The sequence below is a fragment of the Cnephaeus nilssonii genome (assembly GCF_951640355.1).
Source record: "Cnephaeus nilssonii genome assembly, chromosome: 1".
In the NCBI taxonomy this organism is placed as follows: domain Eukaryota; kingdom Metazoa; phylum Chordata; class Mammalia; order Chiroptera; family Vespertilionidae; genus Cnephaeus; species Cnephaeus nilssonii.
In genome coordinates this window covers 70,512,247-70,525,997 of record NC_137072.1, presented here as the reverse complement: position 1 = coordinate 70,525,997, position 13,751 = coordinate 70,512,247, and the positions used below count along the sequence as shown (strand labels likewise).

The window sequence follows — 13,751 nt, the reverse complement described above, 5'->3', positions numbered from 1 at the left end:
CGGCCTGCAGACTGAAAGGTCCCCAGTTCGATTCCAGTCAAGGGCATGTACCTTGGTTGCGGGCACATCCCCAGTAGGTGTGCAAGAGGCAGCTGATCGATGTTTCTCTCTCATCTATGTTTCTAACTCTCTATCCCTCTCCCTTCCTGTCTGTAAAAACGTCAATAAAACATATATATTTTTAAAAAGAGTAATATGCAAATTGATTGTCACTCCAACACAAGATGGCTGCCACAAGATGGCCAGCAGGGGAGGGCAGTTGTGGGCTATCAGGCCAGCAGGGGAGGGCAGTTGAGGGGGGGAGACCCAGGCCTGCAGGGGAGGGCAGTTGGGGGCAACCAGGCCTTCAGGGGAGGACAGTTGGGGTGGACAAGGCCTGCAGTGGAGGACAGTTGTGGGGGGGGACCAGACTGGCAAGGCAGGGCAGTTAGGGGTTACCAGCCAGCAGGGAAGGGCAGTTGGGGGCAATCAGGCTGGCAGGGGAAGGCAGTTGTGGGTGATCAGGCCAGCAGGGGAGGGCAGTTAGGGGTGACCGGGCCGGCAGAGGAGGGCAGTTGTGGGGGACCAGGCCTGCAAGGGAAGGCAGTTGGCGGTGATCAGACCTGCAGGGGAGGGCAGTTAGGGGTGACTGGGCTGGCAGAGGAGGGCAGTTGGGAGGAACCAGGCCTGCAAGGGAGGGCAGTTGGGGGCAATCAGGCCAGCAGGGGAGGGCAGTTGGGGGCAATCAGGCCAGCAGGGGAGGACAGTTGGGGGGATCCAGGCCAGCAGGGGAAGGCAGTTGGGGGCAACCAGGCCTGCTGGGGAGGACAGTTAGGGGTGACAAGGCCAGCAGGGGTGGACAGTTAGGGGCCATCGGGCTGACAGAGGAGCAGTTAGGCGTCAATCAGGCTGGCAAGGGAGTGGTTAGGGGGTGATCAGGCTGGCAGGCAGAAGCAGTTAGGGGCAATCAGGCAGGCAGGCAAGCGAGCGGTTGGGAGCCAGCAGTCCTGGATTGTGAGAGGGATGTCCCAGATTGGAGAGGGTGCAGGCTGGGCTGAGGGACACACACCCCCATGCATGAATTTCGTGCACTGGACCTCTAGTTTATTATAAATTACTATTACTTGACAGAATCCTATCGTGTGTGTTTTTATAGAAGGCTGATGACTCACTCCTAGAGAAGAGGTTGTCATACATGTGATAAGCACCTAAAATAATGTAAATAGACTGAACATATTGAGGTAGAATCCTTAACTCTTAAAAGTACAGTAATATAGTACCTGATGCTCTGTCATAAAGGGATTAGTACATTTAGGAAGCTGCCAGTGGACATTTTTAGGAGCCCTTAATGGAATACTATTTCTGTGATTTTCTTACAACATTATTTAAATACTCTTCCCCCAAATCAGACAAATCCTGCAGGATATATCCAAGGCAGCCATTAGGCACCAGCAAGTCTTGGAAAAAGTTGTAAAAACAATTTTTAAAAATAATTAAGGCATTAATTAATTGTGCATATTTCATTGCTATTTAAAAGCATTCCAAAGAGTGAGTGCATTTTTAATAAAGATGTTTGAGTCTGTACTTCATCTGTTTCTTGTACTTTAACATAAGAAGACATTTGCAAAAGCTGTACCCTGCTAATGCAATTTGGTATTTGAGAATGAGATCTACCAGAGCTCACATTTCATAAGGATGATTTCATCCCTGAATGTGCTACCCCAAACATTGTAGTCTCAAGTGGATGCACAAAAGAAAGGCTAATTTTCAGTGGCTACCATCACTATACTGACCTTTACATGCTTGAGAGAGCCACTGCCAGCCATCTACCTTTCCTCCCCTTGTCAGAATGCCAGAATGAATGAAATCAGAACCTTGGCACACCTTGTATGAATGATTACTGAACTCTGTACCAAATTTCTGATGTTAAAGGGGAGATAGGTATCTGTACTCTGGAAAGATGAGACAAAGAGAAGAAATAAGCTTTTAGCTTCCAGTGATTGAAGATTTGAAAAATAGTTACAATTCAATTTACTTGGCTTTTAAACTGTGCCTGTTCATGCTGATTATATACAGGCTGTCTGTATCTTGTTCCTGGAGTTGGACAGCTTTCCATTGTCTTAAATTATTACAAAGGAGAGGGTTTTCTAAGCTAAGCTGCCAGTGATTTCCTGGACTACAACTCTTTATGATCATGGTATCTCCCCTGCCAGGTAAGTATGAACTACAACTCTTTAATTTTCTTGAAAATCATTTATGCTTTTGATCTACCATTCCTCTTCTTAAAAGAAAACTTAATGCTACCTTTTTGGAAGGAGTGTTATCAAATAATCATTATATGCTTCCTTTAACTTGGACAAACATAGTATATAAATATTGTTTCTTTTATCTAGAACCAAATTTACTTGCCTTAGGATGTTATAGTTTGCCAAGTGAATACGGCCAAGTTGATTTTATAAAAGTATAATTAATAAATGTCAAAGAGAAGCTACTTGATTTCTTTTCACAATAATTCAGAGCGGGAGAAAAGAACATGGGTTTGAAAATGAATTGCTTTCCTTTGGAATTTTTGGTAAAATTTTAAAACTTAGTATGTTAAAATTTAGAACTCAGAAAGAAGAAACTATCAAGTCTGTTACCTCTTTGATTAGATTAACCATCTTTTCAGTGCCCTCTAGACTACTCTCCACAGAACATTTGCTGTAATTTGCATGTATTTGAGCCAGGAGCAGTGGGTTGTACAAAACAGCTTCAACATCACCATAAACTTCAGAGAAATCTTTTCTCACAACAAAGGCAGCTCTGTGCATGGCCTTAAGTTGGCTGCTTGGAAAATGACCGCCATCGACAACTGCCCAGTCAATGTGGATGTTAATGTTAATTTTCCAAGTTGGGAAACAGCATGCCTATTGTTAGGGGATAAAAACATGTGAGAGATTAGCAGTGAGCAACTTTATAAACAGCTAATTGAAGGAAGCTTGAGTCAGTAAGAAGAGGGAAATATGTGTGGTAGCTTCACTTATCATTAGTTTATTACCTCTGCTACTTAAGCTGGAAAACGGGGGAAAATAGATCTGGCTATTATTTGAGGGCTAATTAGAAAGAGAGTAAATGCACAAAAGGATCTTGCCTGGAGAGATGTGTCCTGCATGTGAATGTTAGAGGAGCTATGTATATAAGGTATGAAGCTACATTGCATTGTATGTTTTTTTAATAAAATAAGTAAAATGTCCATTTATATGGAACATTTCAGTCCCATGGCTTGCCAATATGAACTAAGGGTTAACTAAATGGAATGTTTTAAGTAGGAGATATAATTAGGAATGTGAAAAAATATGATTGGAAAGACATTTTTTGGTTATAAATATTACATTATCTTGATACTTACAATGACTTTCTTTTGGATTCAAGACAAGAACAACTCTTTTAAATATTTAGATAGGCTTTATATTATTTTGTACATTATGATAAGTGCTATTTTCCTTTTTAATAAAAAGCCAAGAAAACATCCTTCTCATTTTCCTATTTCTTAGATTTTCCTAACTTCCTGATTCCACTTTAGAATCATATAAAACCTAGCTTACTTTCTCTATTGCTTTCTTATTCTGCTTTTAATGTGTGGGTAGATAAGCAGAAGAGGTGTGGTCAGGGTAATGTGGCTTGCTCCTCAGCTCTGGTTTCCTATCTCTCATCTTGCCTCTTTACCAGTTGGGGGCTGGGTGTACCATGGTAACAGGAAGGGTGGTGGGGACCATAGTAATTGCCATTGTTTGTTTGGATGCCTGCCGTGTGCCAGGTGTTGTGCATAGTGTCTCACGGGTTCTCATAATAATTCTGTAAGCAAGAGAACCACTGTTCTCTTTTTAAACAAGAACATGGGGCTTCAAGAGATTATGTAACTCTTTCCCCAAATCATTGAACACATTTAGTAAGTAGCAGAGTCAGGGGACAGCAGCAGAAAAAGCACACTGGAGTTCCTGGGTTTTTTTGTGATTAAAATGGCGGGCCGAAAGGCCACCTCAAAGGTCTGACTATATAACTCCCAGACCCATGGCTCCCTGGAAAATAGAAAACTCAAAAAAAGATTGGAGTAACTTGGAATAAATAGAATCTGAGGGTCCTGGTGAGAAAGCAATTAGGAAAGCTTTAGAAAATCCAGAGCCCCATTTAATTTATATGTCATTGAATACCAGGAGAATGATGAATGTGAAGCTTCTTAAAACTTAATCTTTTTTAGTAATGTTTACCCTCTATTTTTCCATCATGACTAGCAGTAGTAAACCATAGAAAACTTAAGAATAACATGCTTATTCCAGTGATAGAGAAAAAGGGAAGAAGCCTGTGTTCTTTCTACAATTTGGTGGAGTGGACAGAAACTTTGGTCTGAGGCAACAGTAGGCAGCCAGCATGTTGATTCTGTCCCTGGGAATTTATACCAGATAAGGGCCTTAGGTCCTCCCAGAGGAAACAGGGAAGGATAGAGAAGGAGGAAAGGCAACAACTGCTGGAGGTTATCAGTGACAGTGTTGCTCCCTTATTCCCATCCCTCCATCCCACTGCCTTCTCCTTTTCTCTAGCCTGTATTCTATCTAAATCAGTACATTCTACATTCTAAACAGTAGCCCTAGCCCTGGATGGTGTTTATAAGTGGTTAGAGCATTGACCTGTGCACCAAAGTGTCACGAGTTCAATTCCTGGGCAAGGACACATACTTGGGTTTGTGGGTTTACTCTCAACCCCCTGTTGGGGCACATGTGAGAGGCAACCAGGCCATGTGTCTCTCATGACACATCAATATTTCTCTCTCTCTCCTCTCTCTCTCTCTTCCTCTCTCCCTCCCCTTCTCTCCCTCTCCCTCTCCCTCTCCCTCTCCCTCTCCCTCTCCCTCTCCCTCTCCCTCTCCCTCTCCCTCTCCCTCTCTTTCGCCCTCCCTCCTTCCATCCCTCCCTCCTATCCACTCTCTCTGAAAAGCAATAGAAAAAATATCCTCAGGTGAAGATTAACAAAACAAAAAACAAATAAACAGTAGCCCTACTTGCTACCTCTCTCCTCATCCCAAGCCCCTTCTCTTCCAGAACCCTTGAAGTTTGATTTTACATATTTGGAAGAATGTCAGGGATCAGCCCAGTTAGTAGATGGAGTCTGTGAGAGTTAAACTAGTAGAGGGAGACTTCTATTTATACCTGTGGTGTCTTCCCAAATTCTGAAGAATGTGTTGAGTCCAGAGCTGAGTCAGGAAATCCAGAGAGACATGTAAACGTATTGCCAAAAGTGGGGACTCCAGAAGTAAATAGTTCTCAAATTGTCAAGGATTCAGGAGTTAGGGAAAAAGAAAAGAGAAGCAGTTTTAGAGTAAGACAGGAGTGGGCCTGGGAATTGACAGGAATCAACATTATGGTTTAACAGACAAAGTAATGAGGCGTTGGATGTGTTTAGATAGACCAGGAAAGAGGCAGAGTTCCTGTCAGGTTGGGCACAGAGTCAGTAAGTGAAAGAGATGTATTTCTGACATCTCAAGTTGAGGCCCATAATACATTTCTCCATAGAAAAATAATACACATTAGGTTACATTTCTAGGCTACCCTGCTGAAATAGTTAACTCAGAGAGAGCTTGAAGTATAGGCTTTGTCATGAAAAAGGTCATCTTGGTAGAAAATAATGGGCCTTTAAATGAACTTTTGAATTAGGTCCCCTTGATATGTGGGGAAATACCTGTAAATTAGAATAAAAGTTAGCCAAACTTCGGGATCTTATCATGGCTTACAGATATTCATTAAAAACGAATTTACTCTTGAACATTGATAGCAGCCCAGTTTGGTTTTTATCCGTAATATTCGTAGCTCTGCTGCCACATTATTTTTTTCTCTTCAGAGGTTTCTCATGGCCTGCTGACTGCTGTAGATAGCTGTGCTGGAAGCTAGGGAGTCCCAACTGAGTTGGTCAGAGAAGAAACCTTTATTTATAAAGTGCTAATTGCTCATAACTGCCAGGTACAGTTTGTACAATAAGATTAAGTAGAATCAGACTTCATTTAGAATTTAGCCAAGAAGTTCTGCGGTCACTTTCATGAATGTTTTGATTACCGTGAATGCCTTTTTCATCTTACTATCAAGATTACCTGTTTGTTTATTTTTTAAAACCCAAATTGATAGCCATTATAACAATGGCTTTGTATTGTTTAAATATTATTTGGGTTTGTATTCTTTAAAATTGAAGAAAGATTATGATGTGTGAAATACTGTGTATAGGAGCTTTGGGAGTCTGAATGAGTTTCCAGATAATGTAGAGACTGAACCTGATCTTCCTATAACTGCCACCGGGTTTATATTGCTCTAAAGAAAGATTCTGTCTTTGAGTGATATAGAAAGTTGATAAAATGCATGTATTAACAGTTACTGACTCAGTAAACTTTAAAATTCTAGGAATCAATCATTGCTGATGCATTTGTATAGAGAAATTCATTTCTATTTTTCTGTTACCTTGGGGAAAAAAAGAAAAGAAACTAATTATTTAAAAGGTGAGAAAAAGAACAGGAATTTCCTACACACACACGCGCGCGCACACACACACACACAAACTACAAACACAGTAAGCATGTAGTTTTTTTGCAGAAGAAACTTATGTTTGTCTTTTTTCATAGTTAGGGCATTTCCCCATATGTTTTAATTAAATTTGTAAGTGGCTTTTTTTCTGTTGCCTTTGGATTTATGGTGCAGGGGAAGAATCTAAAGGCAGGTATTTGCTTTGGAAAGTCCAAAGGCATAAGTTCTTTTAGTTTTCTTACTGTCTTCCCTTCCCTTTCTCTTGCTTTTTTTTTTTCTTTATTATTTTTCTCTCTCTCTCCATCCTTACTTTTCTTTCATTCTTTTTATTGATGCTTTATTAACGTTGCATAGAGATATAAAACCCTATATCATAATTTTCACTTATAAATACAAATGTAAATAAGAACAAACTACTTTCAAGTAATTAAAAATATTTTAACCAAATGTTGATGGACTTATTCTCAATTAAGTATGTAGTTTGAAACAAATCTAAAGCTACAACTGACTAAAATTTATGATTAAATCATATTCTCCCATAATACAATCACTTATCAAAGAAAAAATAACACCCAATAATAGTTAAATCCATTAAGAAAATTTTAGCATTTATAACTGCAATATGTTCTTTTTACTTTACTTACTGTCATCATTCTTAGTACTTATTTATCTTCACATTAGAGGAGAAGGACATACTGAGCCTGGTTCTCTTTTATTATTTTTTAAATTTTTATTAAATTTATTAGGGTGACATTGGTTAATAGGATCATTTAGATTTCAAGTGTATGATACAAAATCTGTGTAATAGAGCCTGGTTCTTCTGAACTGTGACTCTGAGCATGGCAATCAGGGGCATAATTATCTGAGGTTACCCTGAAGATTTCTTCAGAGCCATTAGTCATTCCTAAAACTACTCTAGCCAATGCTTTTTCTTTTCTGGAAATGTCATTCATCACGTTATTCCCTCCAATCCCAAGCTCTTCATTCTCTGTAACACTTCTCAGGTGCTTCTAAAGCTTTGGATAAATCATCCTACTCATAGGCTTGAAGCAAATTAGGTCATTTTACAATCCTTACTACAGGCCACAAAGTGATTATTGAGTAGTTAATTATCCTAATTTGAGAAAAAAGAAAACAGGTACAAAAAGAGATGAAGTGATTTATTAACAATCCCTGACATTTGTTTAGCACCTTGACTTTATGGGTTACAATGTATCATACAATCTGATGTGCAAAATACAGTTTTGTGAAGTAGGCAGGGCAGATATCCTTTTACAAATGAAGACACTGAAGCTTAGACATGAGTCACTTGCCTAGAGTGGCACAAATAGAAACTGGTGTCAGTTTGGCTCAGTGAATAGAGCGTCGGCCTGCAGACTGAAGAATCTTGGGTTCGATTCCAGTCAAGGGCATGTACCTCATTTGCAGGCTTGACCTGGTCGGGGTGCATGCAAGAGGCAACCAATCGATGTGTCTCTTTTTCTGTCTCTCCTCCTCCCTTCCATTCTCTCTAAGAATCAATGGGAAAATATCCTTGGGTAAGAATTAACAATAACAAAAAGAAACTGGTATTATTAGAACTTGAACTCAGATCCTTTGATTTCTAGCCCACAGCACCTCTCCTTGTCACACAACAGTGGCTCTTAATAAATTGAGCATGTGAGGAGCAGTGCATCCATCTTTAACACCATGCACTAAAACTTGACTCAGTATACATTATGTAAATGCCTTGAAGTCTGAGGAAAATGAATACTGTTGCCTTGGAAGCACAATCTGTGTATCATTTTCAGTGGTGTTCTATGTAGTCCTAATGATTTTGATAAATGATAACTAGTATGTGAATAATTATATAATTGCCATAATTATAAACACATGTATAGATGATAATATATTGGAGACAAGCTATAAGAGAGTATGTTGGTATTAAAAAAGTTCCAATGGGAATGTACATTATTCAACTTTCAGAAACCCATCCTATATAATAAAGAGCTAATATGCTAATTAGATGGAACAGCAGAACAACAGTCTGGATGACCTTCCGGATGAAGCCAGGGCTGCAAGGGCTGAGCCCCTTGCACGAATTTCATGCATCAGGCCTCTAGTATTAAATAACCTTGGTTAAAATATCAATACAAAATGGATTTTAAGATCCTGATTTTCTATAATACATTTTCAAATTTTCTTTCTTTCTTTTTTTTTTTACTAAAAGTCAACAAGTTTTAATAAATGTTTTCCATTTACTTAATCCCCATGATCCTCAAGTAGGCGCCTTCACCTAAATTTAAAGAAAATTGGACTAAGTCACACCGCTGTTAAGTCTGGATCTATATTTGAGACTATACATTTTGTACATCAGTATCAGTAAAGACTCAAACATTTAATCGTCTTTATAATCTTTTTTCCCCATTGATTTTTAGAGGGTAAAAGAGGGAAGGAAATATTAATGTGAGACACATCATTTGGTTGCCTCCTGCACGCGCCCCATCCAACCAGAGCTGGCAATCGAACCTGCAACCCAGGTACTCAGGCTGACACTCTAACCACTGTATACCACCAGCCAGTACACACCTTGCAGTTCTTTATCTACTGAACACCTGTTTTAGATTCATGGCCTTAGCTTTTATAAGTCCTCAGGAAGACACTAAGTCTGTCATGACAGATTTGTCCTACAGAAACCCATGGTTTCCAGCCCATGTACTATCCCATAGAGCAAAGTAAATAACTCTCCACTAAACCAAACCTAGTAGTTGAGTTTTAGTAGGCTTGAGTGCTATCTTAACTTAATTGGGCCAGGATTTTAGACTGCCAAGTTTTATTTTGGGTCAGAACTTCAAAATCTATTAAAGAACTCTGAACACTGGAGCAAATTATAATTTACCCCTGGGATCAATGAGGATCCTGTCTGCACACAAGCATTGGTCATCAATTTTTTGCAGGATATACAAAGCCAGTTTCTGGAACTTTAGGATAACCCAAAAGTCTCTACTAGATACACAGCATGTTAGATTTTTATGGTAAGCCCTGGTGTGTTTACAATTCAGATTGCTGAAGCCCATCTCAAGATTTTGGTTATGACTAGAATAATTTAGTCCAAAGTCTAAGATGAGGGAGCCAGGAGGAAAAATCTAAGGCTCGGGAATTATGTCCTGAAGAACAGCCTCAATTCTATCACTCCTCTTTGCCTCATCAAAATCAAGTCCTCCCCTTTTGATGAACAGTTGAGGACACACTCTTCCACTCATTGTGAATTCTGAGTATACAATGCAAACAGACCTTTCAACTATTTAATATTTATCTACACACACACACTTCACCAACAGACATCATTCTCACTTTATAAATGAAAAGTTCAAGTCAGGTAATGGCCCAAAGGCCTGCTATCTCTTGCATACTTTCTTTCTCAGGGGAGTTTGAGAGGACTCCACGCCCTGATACCCTAATTCCTAGAACTTGTTAGGGAGGTTTTTGAAGCACATGTAGGGAAGTAGAGGTGTCAAAGGACCTACACTCTGACCAGAAGACAAAAGCATTTGTGGACATTTTAACGAACTTCCCTCCATGTAGCATCAAGCTACCAGGACACAGGCCCCACCAACACCCTTAATCTTCTCAGCTCTTCTGCTGAAGAATTTGGCCTTCACAATGACAGGCTGCTTTGGGAGCTTTGCCTTTTCCAGAACTTTGTAGTAGCTCAATTGCATCACATCAGTGATGGGGGCAGCTCCAGTCTTGTTTTTGGCAGCATTTACCCGTGTCTGCTCACTGACCAGGGTCACAGTTTATCAAGGTTGACAGTTGGGCAGAAGCTCTGGTTCCTCTTTAAGTGTTAACACCTCTTACCAACTTTCCCAAAGTAACTTGGGTGATATTTGTCAATGATCCTGTGATGATGCAAGCCACCAGCATCCCTGGTGCTTCCTGTGCTTGCCTATGCGGCCGTGGCCATGGCTCATGTGACCCCGAAGTTTTCTGGTCTTCCTCGGTCTGGATGGCATGTCAGTGGCCGAGATGCAAGAGCCAAATTTTCTTGATTAAAAATTTGTAATGATTTTTTTTAGCTGTCTCAGACTTTTTCTACTATATAAAATTGGTTTTTCTCTTCGAAAATCAACATCTTGTGAGTTAACATCCTTTTAAACATAATTTGCTGGTTAGAAGGCCTTCACTGTGTGTGTGATCTTACTGAAGAATTTTTGAATTGATGGAGTGATAGTCAAGACATCTGTGAATTATTGCTTAGACAATCAGAACCTATTTTCCTATAAATACTAAAATGATGATGGAGATTGTTAAACTTGACAGGTCTCTCCAGAGCAGGAACCTTGTTGGATTTATCTTCTATCTCCTCTCTCCTCCTGTTTGCCTTGCATAAGGTAAAGTCTTTTTATTCCTTCAAATAAACATATATGTATTTTTTTGAGGTATACTTAATGAGATACAACATTATGTTGCATGTAATTGACATACAACATTACATTAGTTTCAGGGGTACAGCATAATTCAGTATTTGTATATATTATGAAATGATCACTACAGTAAATCTGGTTACCATTTGACGCCACCATATATAGTTACAGATTATTTTTCTTGTGAGAAATATTTTTTAATAAATCTTTATTGTTCAAATTATTACAAATGTTCCTCTTTTTCCCCCCCATAGCTCCCCTCAACCCGATTCCCGCCCCCCCCGACCCCATGCCCTTACCCCCTGTCACTGTCCTCATCCATAGGTGTAAGATTTTTGTCCAATCTCTTCCTGCACCCCTCACACCCCCTTCTCCCCGAGAATTGTCAGTCCAGTCCCTTTCTATGCCCCTGATTCTATTATATTCACCAGTTTATTCTGTTCATCAGATTTTTTATTCACTTGATTTTTAGATTCACTTGTTGATAGATACGTATTTGTTGTCACTTTGTTGTTTATAATTTTTATCTTTACCTTTTTCTTCTTCTTCCTCTTCTTAAAGAATACCCTTTAGCATTTCATATAATCCTGGTTTGGTAGCGATGAACTCCTTTAGCTTTTTCTTGTCTGTGAAGCTCTTTATCTGACCTTCAATTCTGAATGATAGCTTTGCTGGGTAGCGTAATCTTGGTTGTAGGTTCTTGCAATTCATCACTTTGAATATTTCTTGCCACTCCCTTCTGGCCTGCATAGTTTCTGTTGAGAAATCAGCTGACAGTCGTATGGGTGCTCCCTTGTAGGTAACTAACTGTTTTTCTCTTGCTGCTTTCAAGATTCTCTCTTTGTCTTTTGCTTTTGGCATTTTAATTATGATGTGTCTTGGTGTGGTCCTCTTTGAATTCCTCTTGTTTGGGGTTCTCTGTGCTTCCTGGACTTGTAAGTCTATTTCTTTCACCAGGTAGGGAAGTTTTCTGTCATTATTTCTTCTAATAGGTTTTCAATATTTGCTCTCTCTTTTCTTCTGGCACCCCCATAATTCGGATGTTGGTATGCTTGACGTTATCCCAGAGGCTCCTTACACTATCTTCATATTTTTGGATTCTTTTTTCTTTTTGTTTTTCTGTTTGGGTGTTTTTGTTTCCTCATATTTCAAATATTTGGTTTGATTCTTGGGGTCCTCTAGTCTACTGTTGAATTTCTGTATATTATTCTTTATTTCAGACAGTGTATGCTTAATTTCTGACTGGTCCTTTTCCATTTTTTTTTTGGCATGCTCATTAAGATCCTTGAAGGTCTCACTAAGTTTCTTGGAGGCCGCTCAACTGTTTGCTATGATGTGCATTAACCACCAGGGGGCAGACACTCCAACCAGTAGGTTAGCTTGCTGCTGGAGTCTGGCCAATCAGGACTGAGCAAGACGGGACGGACACACCCTGGAGCCCTCCCGCAGTCCCTCCCTGGCTGGCCAACCTCCCACATCCCTTCCCAGCCCCGGTCATGCACCAGTGGGGTCCCTTGGCCTGGCCTGTGCCCTCTCGCAACCTGGGACCCCTCGGGGGATGTCAGAGAGCTGGTTTCAGCCCAATCCCGCAGGCCAGGCTGAGGGACCCCACTGGTGCACAAATTTGTGCACCAGGCCTCTAGTGTGTGTGTGTGTGTGTGTGTGTATGGCTATGTGCCTGTCCAACCAGTAGCTATGATGCACACTGACCACCAGGGGATAGATGCTTAATGCAGGAGATGCCATGACGTGCACTGGCCATCCTATCTAATAAAAGAGTAATATGCAAATTGACCATCACTCCAACACACAAGATGGCTGCCCCTATGTGGTCAAAGATCCTGCCCATGTTGACACAAGATGGCCACCATTAGATGGCCAGCAGAGGAGGGCAGTTGGGAGGGACCAGGCCTGCAGGGGAGGGCAGTTAGGGGTGATCAGGCCAGCAGAGGAAGGAAGTTGGGAGCGACCAGGCCTGTAGGGAAGGGCAGTTGGGGGGGACCAAGGCCTGCAGGGGAGAGCAGTTAGGGGTGACCAGGCCTGCAGGGGAGGGCAGTTAGGCATCAATCAGGCTGGCAGGGGAGTGGTTAGGGGGTGATCAGGCTGGCAGGCAGAAGTGGTTAGGGGCAATCAGGCAGGCAGGCAAGCGAGCAGTTGGGAGCCAGCAGTCCTGGATTGTGAGAGGGCTGTCCAACTGCCCGTTTAGGCCCAATCCTACCAGGATTGGGCCTAAAAGGGCAGTCGGGCATCCCTCGAGGGGTCCTATATTGGAGATGGTGCAGGCTGGGCTAAGGGACAGCCCCCCCAGTGCACGAATTTCATACACCGGGCCTCTAGTCCTATATAATAAAAGGGTAACATGCAAATCGACCAAACGGTGAAATAACTTGTCATTAGCATGCACATTGACCACCAGGGGTCAGATTCTCAATGAAGGAGCTGCCCCCTGTTCATCAGTCCCACAGGGGGAGCGCCGCTCAGCCATGAGGCAGGCTCACAGCTGGCAAGTGCAGAGGCCTGCCTCCACAGCAGCACTAAGGATGTCCGACTGTGGCTTAGGCCCTCTCCCCGCAGGGAGAGGGCCTAAGCCACAGTTGGACAGCCCCCAAGGGCTCCCGGATTTTGAAAGGGCACAAGCCGGGCTGAGGGACCCCCTCCCCCCCTCCTCAGTGCATGAATGTCATGCACCGGGCCTCTAGTTTAAAAATAAATGGCACTGTGGACCTGGCGCTGACAAACCAACACTCGGCTTCCCCTAAATGGGACACAGGCCCCACCACTACCCCGGAGCGACAGCCCACCAAATTGCAGCCAACACTGCCAA

The 13,751-nt window shown here is 41.6% G+C and overlaps 1 protein-coding gene and 1 pseudogene across 3 annotated transcripts in view; one reads left to right on the top strand and one right to left on the bottom strand.

Moving 5' to 3' along the window:
• Window positions 1-13,751, top strand: part of ART3 (ADP-ribosyltransferase 3 (inactive)) — a 115,893-nt gene that overhangs the window by 54,896 nt on the left and 47,246 nt on the right. The window lies entirely within an intron of this gene.
• On the bottom strand, window positions 10,088-10,516 carry LOC307101299 (large ribosomal subunit protein uL15-like; annotated as a pseudogene). Its single transcript has one exon. The product of its transcript is annotated as a large ribosomal subunit protein uL15-like (transcript).